Source organism: Schistocerca cancellata, chromosome 5 (assembly GCF_023864275.1).
Source record: "Schistocerca cancellata isolate TAMUIC-IGC-003103 chromosome 5, iqSchCanc2.1, whole genome shotgun sequence".
Classification (NCBI taxonomy): Eukaryota; Metazoa; Arthropoda; class Insecta; order Orthoptera; family Acrididae; genus Schistocerca; species Schistocerca cancellata.
In genome coordinates, this window is record NC_064630.1 from 248,796,031 (window position 1) to 248,809,808 (window position 13,778).

The 13,778-nt window shown below is 37.6% G+C and overlaps 1 protein-coding gene across 2 annotated transcripts in view; it reads right to left on the minus strand.

Moving 5' to 3' along the window:
• Nucleotides 1-4,765: 4,765 nt before the first annotated feature.
• Nucleotides 4,766-13,778, minus strand: part of LOC126188953 (uncharacterized) — a 267,426-nt gene continuing 258,413 nt past the window's right edge. Inside the window, exon 5 of one of the 2 annotated variants that reach the window (XM_049930711.1) lies at nucleotides 4,766-6,424. The gene's annotated coding sequence lies outside the window, so the exon portion shown is untranslated. Of the gene's footprint in view, nucleotides 6,425-13,222; nucleotides 13,429-13,778 lie in introns of those variants that run through there. The other variant, XM_049930712.1, reaches the window with a different exon arrangement.

Sequence of the window (13,778 nt, forward strand, 5' to 3'; positions counted from 1 at the left end):
CAGCAGGGATACGACTTCCTCAAATCCTGCCCTGAAATGAGATCCATCCTTCATGAAATCCTCCCCACTCCACCAAGAGTGTCTTTCCGCCGTCCACCTAACCTTCGTAACCTCTTAGTTCATCCCTATGAAATCCCCAAACCACCTTCCCTACCCTCTGGCTCCTACCCTTGTAACCACCCCCGGTGTAAAACCTGTCCCATGCACCCTCCCACCACCACCTACTCCAGTCCTGTAACCCGGAAGGTGTACACGATCAAAGGCAGAGCCACGTGTGAAAGCACCCACGTGATCTACCAACTGATCTGCCTACACTGTGACGCATTCTATGTGGGAATGACCAGCAACAAACTGTCCATTCGCATGAATGGACACAGGCAGACAGTGTTTGTTGGTAATGAGGATCACCCTGTGGCTAAACATGCCTTGGTGCACGGCCAGCACATCTTGGCACAGTGTTACACCGTCTAGGTTATCTGGATACTTCCCACTAACACCAACCTATCCAAACTCCAGAGATGGGAACTTACTCTTCAATATATCCTCTCTTCCAGTTATCCAGCAGGCCTCAATCTACGCTAATTTCAAGCTGCCGCCACTCATACTTCACCTGTCATTCAACAACATCTTTGCCTCTGCACTTCCGCCTCGACTGACATCTCTGCCCAAACTCTTTGCCTCTGCCCACACACACACACACACACACACACACACACACACACACACACACACACACACCTTGCAGATGTTGCTTACTTTCATATTCTGAGGAGAATTGTCAAACCTACCAAAAGCTTTTAGACTGCAAAAGTGTGTAATAAAACTCATTTGTGGTATAAATTTAAGAACATCACATGGAAACCTGTACAAGGAACTGGGTATTCTAACCACTGCCTCTCAGTATATTTATTCCTTAGTAAGTTTGTTGCAAATAATATGTCTCTGTTTCCAACCAATAGCTCAACACATAGTATCAATACTGGAAATAAGAACAATCTACCATTAAGACTTAAAATCACTTACCTTGGTCTGGAAAGAAGTATGATAATCTGGAACACATATTTTCAATAAATTGCCAGCAACCATTAAATTTCATAAAGGCACAGTTTAAACAGAGTTTGGAAGACTTCTTGACAGGCAACTCCTCCTACTCTGTAGGTGAATATCTTCATCAGGGACTGTTGGCCCAACTTCAGTAAGAACATCTGTTAGCTTTCAGTTTTGTTAGCACTTAGCCATAACAGTCAAGATTAGGTATTCTGTGTATGAGAAATTTATTAATAAAGCATAACTAAGCTTCATTCTGACAGTGTTTTAATTCTGTAATGTACTCATATATCTTGACAATCTCATGACAAATGACCAGGGTAGTGAGTATTATATTAAAATGTTCTACATTTTTTATGTTACATTTTCTGACATGTTCCATACCCAAGTGAATCATTTCATTTATGGCGGTAAAGAACAAAAACTGAATCTAATCTGATTATGTAATGTCAAAGACCAACTTGCACAAGTGCTGCCAATGTCACAAGAGAAGATCAAATACATCATGTCAGCTTTCGGTCATTTTGTTACGTGAGGACAAATTTTTAAATTTAAATAAGATATGTTAACACTTGCCACAGAAGATGGGCGATTAAATCTAAAAAAAGATCATGGGCATTATATGTTTGTAACGCTTATAAAATGTTTAGGATTGTTTCTTATGCAAGATGCAGGCAACCAGGGCAGGATTGAAGCCATTGGTTGAGGCAAAGTATTTTATTGTGTCTAACGCTGCTTTGAAATCGTCCTTGGACATAGGAACAGATACGAAATAGTGCATCAGTGAACAGAAAGCTGCATGTTTGTGTGCTACTGGTTGTTCTGATCGAGAAAGTGTCTGTAGTTTTAGTTTTCTATGCATTTTGAAACAATGTGTGCTTATACTGATGACAGTGGTTAGATCTGAGAAGTTTGTGGATTTATTGCCAATCTTCATTGTGAGCTCAAAATTTTTGTTGCCTGTTTAACTTATGTAAAAACTGTTGAGATCGTATTGTAGTATCTGTCACATACACACAGGGTGACAAGATGCAATTGTTTAAAAAGGAGGACAAACAGCTTCAAAAAGGAGGGCAAAGGAAGAAAAAGAGGACACATCAAACAGGTCAACTGCAGATGAGGATACCACTTGTCAGATTTGGACCAGTCACGTGACTGCCGGGAATTACCGGTAAAACTAGTAGTTAATTGTTACTGATGGTCAGCTGGTGGTTAACTGAGCAATATAAAAAAATTATAAACATTGACTGTGGCGAAAGTGTGGTGCCAATTGTTTTGTTATGTCAACAACACGGAATTGCTTACAAACCGAAAAACGTAAAACCATTCACCTCCCTTCATTCAACGCACCGCTACCAACATCTACAATTCAAGTAGCAACTGACGACTTGTAAACTGCACTTTAACCGTCCAAATACAAATAAATTGAATGACTATGAAACAATGAAATAAAACCATGACAGTTAATCTGTCGAGTTATTTCTTACCTTTATTGGCCACTGAGACATACGTTCCAACTCCACATATCTCACATTCCGCTTCAAATTCATTTCTCCCTTTCTTGAAAGCCGGATATTTGCAGGAAAGGACATCAGAAAATGTACACTTTCGTTGAGGCATAGCCAAATATTTTACGTAACTCACTCGGTTAAAAATTACACTCACAAATCACATGTGCACTACAGGAAGCCAAGTGAAGATATGGAACGAAAATTTTAAATAATCGATATTTGCATTCGCTTATAGGTCGATCAACGACAACATCGATGATCCTGGTGCCGCTTTCTATCACCTTCGTGCGTGTTCATCATGAAGGCTGTGCCAATAGTTAAAGTATTTAAGATAACAGCAATAGAACAGGACGAATTGTAAATTTAAATGTATTACGCTCAACTTTCCTAAAAAGCAGGACACTGTAAAAATCTGCCCAGACCCCGGACAAAGAGCTAAAAAGGAGGACATGTCCGGATTAATTCAGACGTCTGGTCACCCAACATACACAGATCATCATCTACAAACCTGAACCAGTATTAATATACGCACTCGAAGGTTTTGTTACTCAAAAAACATGTTCAAAATGGTCCATGAATATTTCATCCAAAACTGGATCACCTGGCCAATCAGACTTGCTTATCAGAAAACTATCTTCAATGCTGAAGGACTATGTATTCACAGTTTGATGGCTCAGCTATGGAGTCCACTCTCAGTCCAAACATTGCTTCATACTTTCCCTTCACATAATGCTCCCAGTTTTCCATAACTTCCCACATTGTCTATTCCTTCCCATTCCTTCATTTTCCTTAGTCTAGATGAGTAATATCTTTTCCAATGTTGTTTAAAACACTGTAACTTCTTTGATGACAACAGTCAGTTAAAATCTGATGATGGTCTAGTAAGCCAAAACCATAAGAAATTTTGTGCCTTTCACTGATTATTACGTTTTTCACCCAGATGACGGCAGTAGACATTAACATAGTCTAGAGCAACTATTAACTACTACAGTACCATATGCTGCTCAGCAGTTTTCATAAATTGATTGTCAGATGGCTTGTAATACCACACCACACACACCACCATCACAATTCTCACACAAGGCATGACTCAAATTAACATAGACACAGCTCACCAATCTGCTGGCATAGCTCTCACTGTTTCGATGTCGATGTACAGCAGTGATAATCTGCTAGGCTAACTGTGTCTGCAGGTGAGTCACGGATGCAGCATCTCATGCTGGACAGGATGTACTGGAGACAGAACAGCATTCGGCAGTCAAGAATGTCAGTGAAGTATTGCCAATGACATTGCAACCATCAGTGGCTGCTGACAACTGTCTTCCCCTAGTGGACTTTTGAAAATTCTTTGTGCTAAATGAGGTTAATCAATATTGGGTCCCCAAACTATAAATTATTCTTACTTTTTTCAACTGCAGTGTTAATATCAGCTTACACACTGCTGCAAAGATGGGTGGTGATCTAGTTTTCTAGGACGCCAAACGCTATTTCTTGAAAAGTTTTTGATGAAAACTTTAATTTCTTTTCATTATTTCTCATCAGTTCCCTCTCCAACACAGAAATGTCTTGTGTCCTTTCAACAGGTAGCCAAAATGGAATGTTCCCTACTGTATTAGTCCAGAACCGCGCGACTGTACGGTCGCAGGTTCGAATTCTGCCTCGGGCGTGGATATGTGTGATGTCCTTAGGTTAGTTAGGTTTAAGCAGTTCTATGTTCTAGGGGACTGATGATCTCAGATGTTAAGTCCCATAGTGCTCAGAGCCATTTGAACCCTACTGTATTCCTCAGGTACTCAGAGGGGGACTCATGTATTAATGCTGATGGTGTGCATTATCTGGAGTTTATCTCCCCTCTCTGTATCTTCTTTATTGTTTTTTGGGGACTTCATCTTCTGTGCACTTTGACCTGTTATGGAAATGGAATCGTTCTTATCTATTTCCAATAAGATACTAAATAACAGATGCACTTATATCTTTTCATGTAATTACAAGATTGGTAGTAATTATTGGCCAGTACTATAAACACTGTGCTACACACTACTTCACTGAAGTGGTATGTTACATTTCAAAGAAAAGTACCAGATAGGAGAGTGTGTGAAATCTGCCTGCTTTATTTCTTCATTGATAGTCCTCAGTGTTGACGTACTGCATTGTTGTACTGGCTGAAAAATGGAGAGTGCAAGTTCAACACTGACCACTGTAAATGATGTAGCCGACAGTTGCACAATTGTGTTTCACAGTTATTTACTTTCACTGTTCACAAACCCCTCAATATTACACAATTATATGGCCAGTTCACTATTGCTAAATGTTGACAAGCCTCATTAATAGGTTGCAGGCAACATCAGCATACTGCTACAATAGTTTGCTGTTGAACATCTATGAGCAGTAAACACCTATCCACACAGTTCACAGTTCTTGCAGAATAATACGGTACATGTGACACTATTTTTCTAATAAATTAAACAGACATTATCATTAACTGTTCTAACACATGCCCTACTTGTGTTACACTTATTCCACTGTTAAGTTGGTGCATTGTTGTCGATCTAACCAATACATGTTTCACGTCTGAAAATCTGCCGTGGACTGACTGTCTCAGGACCAAAACTCGGTTCTTTATACATCCTCACAATAACAGGTACTGAAACTACACCTTGTTCAATGTTTATGTTACAGAAATTACAATTAAAACGTAGCTCGTACAACTAACTGAATACATTGAAAAATTCCTTCTTTTTAATAGTTCCTTCCACCACAAAAGATAGGCTGAATTATTTGTTTAAATAATGAAATTAACATATATAGTTATACAAACAATACTTTTGGCAAACCGGGTAATTATTTTGGAATCAATTAAGGGCTGGGTTTGCTAATGTTTTTGAATAGAGTCAAATAAATATTTTAGGGATCTTAGTAGTTCCTTTTCCAAACATTTATAATTAGTAATGAATTTATATTTTTTTATAAGTCAACATTAGAATCTCATTCACGAAACAATGACTGATTTCACCCTATAATGATTTGTAGCAAAAGATAGTAACTAGGAATGGTCAAAATAACTGAGGAAATTAATTACATACACAAAACTAAACACAAAATTACACCTGGTGCTATATTCCTTAAGACCAAGGACCAGCCTTTCTCTTTTATGGAAATGCAGATTACACTCATGCATGTAAATGGCAATTAGGGAAAAATGAAAATAAAATTAATTTAAGAAGGCAGATGGCAAAACAGGAGAGGAAGTAAGAGATCCCAGACTACATCGTCACATTATCCCCTCGTTGGATTGACCAGACAGATATTGCAAATAGCTAACTGGGCAATTCAATGACCACAAGTGACCCCAGAAAGTGGGTTTAACATTCCACACACAAAATAATATTACATAAGATATCTCTTTATCAAAAACTACAGTAGATATGTTTTTCAGTTTCTACTTATATGAACTGGCCATTGAAAACTCCCCATACAAAATATTTACATATAATGTATTGTAAAAAGGCAAAAAATATATTCTTAATAAAAATAGGCATCTTTATCATATGTGATGTCCTTTTTGGATAAACAAACATTACATTCTAAGATACATATCACTTTATACAAGTCCCTTCTTGCTTCAAAGAATAAATGATCATGGGTTGCAAAAAGTTAAATTGCACCGCACCTTGCAGTTCATTTTCAGACAGAAAGTTTCACTTTTTCAATGTTTTGTATTTTGCACAAGCACTTGCACTCTTTTAATGAGCTTTAACAGATTTTCTCACCAAGTCATACACGCCTTCAACAGATCCAACTGGCAGTTAGTAAGGAAATGCACTGCTATCAGTTCCCTTGGAGGTGGTTCTCCACTGCCACAGTACCTGAAAAGATTTGACAAAATACCCTACTGTAATACACTCACTTTTACTTCTAACTAAGAATATGGGAAAAAAATGTTTCACACACTAATGGCAAACAATAGTCATTACTTCATAAATAAATACATTACACAATTCTCATAACATCACAGTAATTAGCACTAAAATTGCCTATAGTACGAAAAGTGGGGACCAGTACACATTTTAAAATCAAGTTCACATTACACTACAACAAATTACTCTAGGTCATAGCTCTGTCCCGAACTGGTTAAATTTGAAAGATTTCAGTTTCTTTTCCATTTGCAAAATTACTAAAATGCCAAGTCCTCGTTTGAAATTTACACCATTTATGGATTCATATCAGCATAATGTCCAAAATATGTACATTACCTCTAGCATAATCTCAAGACATGCAGTAGCATAGATTCACTAATCATTACATTATGAAAAGAGAACAGAGTTACCATCACATAACTTAATTACTACTCAAATCAAAATTAAGGTGATGGAAGTTGTACCAAATCACTGCCCTACTTCTCCAGTCAACTCTGAGTATTACTCTCATTCAACCAGAAAATTAAATCCTCACAAAATGTTACCAAATAGTTGACCTGTCAGAAATTCATATCGCTCTAAAACCATATTTATCAGTTAATCAACAAAATTACTTTTCTTCATTCCAGCAGTACCACTTTAAGCTCATAATTCCTCAGAACACAAATAGAAATTTTCAGATAACCTATAGATCCAATAATGCAGCATTATATGACTTGTACCTCACTAAAATATTTCTCTTTCTGATAAGCTCTCATTCCCAGATGCAGTGTCATGAATTGCCAATATACGAGGGTTGGAACTTTAATAGCGGCAACTATTTATTTACAGCTCATACAAAATAGATACATGTTTCAAAGTTTTACTGACTTTCAAAGTAGTCACCAGCATTGTGTATAACCTGTTGCCAACAATGTGGAAGTCTTAGGATATTCTTAGCAGCGCCAGTTGTGTTGACAGTTCAAGCGGCGCGGTCTGTTGCCTGATGTATTTGTGGCAGTTTTGAAGCAAATGCCATGAATGTGTTTCCTTCAGTTTAAAAATCGAGTTGAACTCACAAGGGCTTAAGTCAGGGGAGTGCAGTAGGTGGTATAGCACTTAGCAGCCCTACAGTCAAACAAATCAGTAACAGCTTGCACTTCTCTCTCTAAGCTGGTCATAGGTTGTGTTCCAAAAATGAACAGAATAGAGACAGAAGAAGTGATGACACTTTCTGGAAGACCTGACCATCATTTTGCAGGACAATGCTCAAGCACGTACAGTGCAAGCTGTTACTGTTGGTTGGCCTTTCAATAATCCCCCATGAGATTATCTTTTGAATTTCTTTTCTCACAGCTTTGTTTTTTTGAAAATGGAATAATATAAGGCTTCTTGAAAAATGGTTCATAATCCTTAAACTTTAATTTGCACTCAAAATCTTTTACCAAACCTGGCCTGTCTGAAAATGCCTTCCAGGTGCTCAGGAGAATACTTTTAATTCCTCCGTTTGATTATTTGTAGTACCTTCAACATCCTCAACTCTCTTTATTATTTCCAACCTTACTCTCTCCTCCTCTTCTTCTTCCTCAGTAACCTGCTCCATGGCCAAAACTGTTAATGGCAAATCTAATTCAGTTTGCACATACTTGTCCGTACCTTCCAAAACTGATACTTCTGACCTACTTCCAATGCACTTAAAACTAAACTTACCACTAGCAAAATCAATATTTACACACCATTTGCACAAGAAATTAGTCCCAAATATTACATCAATGATGAGATTTTGAAACAACAAGAAATTGAATTCCAGCAGCTGTCCTGCCAATTCTAGAGTTAATAGTACCTCTCGTTTCATGCTCTTTGGTAGCTTACCAGTAGAACCAATAATTTTTATTCCAGTAACATGCATCACTACTGTACCCTCTGCGTTCCTAATAGATTAAAAAAAATGCCTGTGAAATGCCATTCACATCACTACCACTGTCCAGTAAACACTTAACATGTATACCTTGGACACTTGCTGTTATTACAGGGTGCCACACTTACAATTTTTACTTACCACATGATCTTCATAAAATAAATCCTCATCAATTCCCTCCCTGGAAAAACTATCATCCTACTTACCAAAACAATTATCAGACACAGTCAAAAGACAGATAACATGGTCTTCCTCCTCATTACCACTCTCCTTAAGCTAACTCTTCATTAGGTCTAATATTATCACGCTTTATTTTTTCTTTACTTAACACATTGGCATAATTATCGATGATAAATTCAAATATCTCGTCCTCATCACTACTGGATTCGTCATTGTTATAATCATTACAACTATGGTCAGAATCAGGCCTACTGTCACTTTCATTCTCCTCAAATACTTGGCTCTAATTAGTTGATCCTTGTTTCTAGTATTAGACCACAAAGCTAAACACCTGAATTCATTATGTTCACTTAAAAACTTATCATCCATTTTGACACTTTGGACATACTGAGCAACAGCAGCATACACTGTTTCATCACTTAATTGTATTATAGTAACTTCCTCCTCTCCTTTTACAGGATAAACATTGCTACGCACACCATCATTCAACCACTCATTAGAATTAGCCTGTGATTACAGCACCTTTATATACATGTGGCTCTTCATCACTACCTGCTCATAGTGCGAGCCAAAACTGGAGCATTATCTAGTTTAAATGGTTTGATCCAGAATTACCATCTTCTTCTCCATTTCTGTTTCTTGAATTACTCCTACCATTTCCTTGCCCATTCTGGCTAACCACAACCCAATCATTCCTTGAATTTCTACTATAATTAGTTCTGTTCATCCTATTTACCCAAAACACTTTCCCTGACTGATTATTATCATCAAAATTCCTCCTACGATCTTCCACTGAGGGCTTTACCATCTCCATTTTATCAACATAATTAAAAAAAATCACTAATACTAACCCTAGGGGGCAGGTACAAGCAATTCTCTAACTTTCTGAGGCAACTTAGTTTCTAAAGCCATAATTATTGATTCACTATCTAGCTCTTTGTGCAAATATTTCAGTTTGCTTGTCCAAAACTGACAAAAATCTTTCACAGTACCTTCCTACAGTCAAATCTCTCCCCTCCCCCCAAAATTCACTCAAAACTCTCTGCTGCTTCTCTTTGGACCAACAGTAATCTAGAAATACTTTTTTAAAGCTATGCCATGAAGAACAACTATCAGCTACCTGAATTGCCCATCCATAAGCATCACCTTTCGATAAACCTCTGACAAATGACTTTTTATCTTTGTCAATACATGTTTCAGGCAATTCATTAAATGCCCCAATGAAATTCAGTGAATGCACTTCCCCATATGGTTCAAAATTAATAAATTTCTTACAACTAACAAATGAAAGACTATTTGGGACACTACACACACTATGCTTTAGATCTTGTACCTCCTCCACCTTTTTCTCCATTTCAGCCAATTTTGAATATATATTTTTATTTACTTTTATCGTGTTTTCAGCACAAAATTTCCTGGCTGCTTTGACTTCATATTTACACTGTTTCTTGGAAGCCTCCACCCTCCAACTATAGTCATCGAAAAGTTTCTGTATCTCTTCTACACATTTACTACCCATTAATGTTGATTTCTCGTTAGTATTCTGTACTACTTTCTTTCTTTATCTTTTCATTACAATCTTTCACTACCGCCTCAACCTTCTTATTTAATTCTGAAAGATTAGAGTTGATTACCTTAATTTCCTTTTGTCTTTGCCAACTTGCGCTACTAGATTCTTCCTCCTTAGCCGTAACGATTTCAACCATTTCAGTACTGTTTTCGTCCATTTCACTCACATCACCACACAATGTAGATGATGCTTTTATCATCTCATCTACAATATGACTTGCGTCCCCATCATTCAAAGTTACATTCATGTCCGATTTATAACCACTATCATCTACTGAATCAGTCCCCATTAAGCCTGTTCATTTAAAAACTTAACCTCTACAGCTCTGTCTCTGTTATCAATCACATCACTCCACAGGTGTCCATTCTCCCCCATCACACTGTCTTGTTCATTAAGGCCACTCATTATGTATCACTTAATATAAAACAGCTTTTGCTATGAATTACCTTATTTTTATTCTCTCGTCTCCTGCTGCTGTGGTTACTCCCATTCGTCCAAAACCTGCTTGTTTACATCAAGTGGGTTGAGTCCAGCTGGTGCGCTTATTGGCTGCTGTGGCTTCTCTTCATAACAGCTGTCCTGAAGAGCTTGATTCCTGGTTGGTTGCTGCGGCTGTCCTCCATAATGGCTGCTTTGACGAGCTGGATTCCAGAGTCCAACATTTATAATTGCTGCCTCCATAACTTGGCCAACAATCTCCTGTTGTTATGCTTGGTTGTTGTTGATGCTTCCTATCGCATTACTTGTTCATGCATGATCAAATTTTCGGAATACTGTAATTACTTTTCACTGTCAGTCTGTTCACTGTTCTCAGTAGTACTGGTGCCACACATACCTTAAATTCAGTCACTCCATTCAAACTGCACTATTCAAAGTTTGAGAGTCCTTGTTTATTGTGTCCAAATAAAATAGTCCTCACCCGAAGGGGTAGCATATGTGACGTTAGCCAGCTTTATTTCTTAGTTGACAGTCCTCGGTGCTGACATATTGCATTGTTATAATAGGGGTGGAAGTTCAAAACTGACTACTGTAAATGATATAGCCGACAGTTGCACAATTGTGTTTCACAGTTATTTACCTTCACTGTCCACAAACCTCTCAATATTACACAATTATATGGCCAGTTCACTATTGGTAAATATTGACAAGCCTCATTAATAGGTTGCAGGCAACATCAGCATACTGCTACAATAGTTTGCTGTTAAACATCTATGAGCAGTAAACACCTATCCACACAGTTCACAGTTCTTGCAGAATAATACGGTACATGTGACACTATTTTTCTAATAAATTAAACAGACATTGTCATTAACTGTTCTAACACATGCCCTATTTGTGTTACACTTATTCCACTGTTAAGTTGGTGCATTGTTGTCGATCTAACCAATACATGTTTCACATCTGAATATCTGCCGTGGACTGACTGTCTCAGGACCAAAAATCGGTTCTTTATATATCCTCACAATAACAGGTACTGAAACTACACCTTGTTCAATGTTTACATTACAGAAATTACAATTAAAACGTAACTCATACAGCTAACTGAATACATTGAGAAATTCCTTCTTTTTAATATTTCCTTCCACCATAAAGGATAGGCTGAATTATTTGTTTAAATAATGAAACTAACATATATAGTTATACAAACAATACTTTTGGCAAACCGGGTAATTATTTTGGAATTAATTAAGGGCTGGCTTTGCTAATGTTTTTGAGTAGAATCATAAAAAATATTTTAGGGATCCTAGTAGTTCCTTTTCCAAACATTTATAATTAGTAAAGAATTTATATTTTTTTATAAGTCAACATTAGAATCTCAGTCACAAACAATGACTGATTTCACCCTATAATGATCTGTAGCAAAAGATAGTAACTAGGAACGATCAAAATAAATGAGGAAATTAATTACATACACAAAACTAAACACAAAATTACACCTGGTGCTATATTCCTTAAGATTGAGGGCCAGCCTCTCTCTTTTATGGGAATGCAGATTACACTCATGCATGTCAATGGCAATTAGGCAAAAATGAAAATAAAATTAATTTAAGGCGGTAGATGGCAAAACAAGAGAGGAAGTAAAGAGATCCAAGCTTACTTCGTCACAAGAGTGACCAGGTAACTACATTAATGCTGTTATATTATACACAAATTTCTTCAAAGTGTCAGTGGGATGTTGACAATACCAGCAGACTTGAGTTTTTTTCAGTTCTTTTATTGCTTTTGTGACATAATTTCTGCTAAGAGTGTTAAAATACACTGACTCTGAACAAATTTCTAAACTAAATTTGGCAGGTGTAGCTTTCAGTTTAAACTGCATCTTACCACATATTTTGCAGTGCTTGTGAAGAAATTATTAAACAAGTTTACCACTGCTGTGGGATTATCTATTTATTTGTTCTCGTGCATTAATGTAATGTTCATACCTGTGTTATTAATTTCAACATTTTCCTTATTTCAGATTTTCTACATTGTGGTTACTTTGTACGCTGCATAGTTTATACAGGGTGAACATTTGGAAATGCCTAATTGTCACTGTAGATGGTGCTCATGAATGACAGTTCCTCTGACCATGTGGCATGTATTCCTTGTGCGTTGCGGGCTGAGATTGACGCATCACACTATATACAGCGGAATGGTACAGTATTTATGTCAGAAACTAGCCAAGATAGTGTCTGTGTACAGACAAGCAGATGGAAATGGCCGAGAGGCAGCATGGTGCGGTGGCCCGGTGTAATGTTAAGCTCCTTCTATACAGCTTAAGTGTTTTCGTGGACTTGCTTGTTGAATAATGCTGGTTCTGCTTTCTAGCAGCGCCGAAGTCTTCTGCTAGCACTGGACGCTTCTCCAAAGATTTCACTGCTAGGAAGGGGAAATTTTCACTCTCTCGCTCTCTCTCTCTCTCTTCTTATTTAAAAATACGCTACTCGTGGAATACCATTCAATGCACCAGAACGTATTTATTTTCACTTTGTACAAAAAAAAAAAAAAAAAAAAAAAAAGACAACTAAACCCTATGACGTAAGCCCACACATTACTGGGCGCCCAAGATCAGTTAATTACACATTTTTGAACACAATTTTTTATCGTGGCTGACTATCCACGTCCAGTCCACGTACTCTCAACAGCAGTTCAACGTCTAATAAACAGTCACTATCTTGAGTCACTCCATTTGTTTTTCAACAATACAAAGCAACATTACTCCTTGCAGCCGGCCACAGAGCTTCCAGGATGTATGTGTTTATTCTTGGCAGGTCGCGCTGAACACTTGACAGCGCCGACGAATTTTCTCCCTTCCAGTTTCGCCTGCACAAACAATAAATGGGTGCAGTATCCCATGCTCATACTTACGCCCTGCTTTAAAATAACGCGTGTTCTAAACGGCTGGAACACAAGTGTCTCCAGACTTTCATAAAATTCTGGGGGCACTACAACAGCAATACCAAAACAAGTACCGTCACAGACATCAACAACATCACACAACATTTCAAGCCTTTTTTGGGTGTTTGAGATCATGGGCCCTTTCAGCAGATGAATGTGCAGAGAGGCCGCAGACTGTGCATACACCACATTTGGAGGACCGCTTTGCAGTGGTGTAGCGTGGTTGTAAATGTTGGTGAGACACTGTAGTTATTATAGGGAGACAAAATAGTACA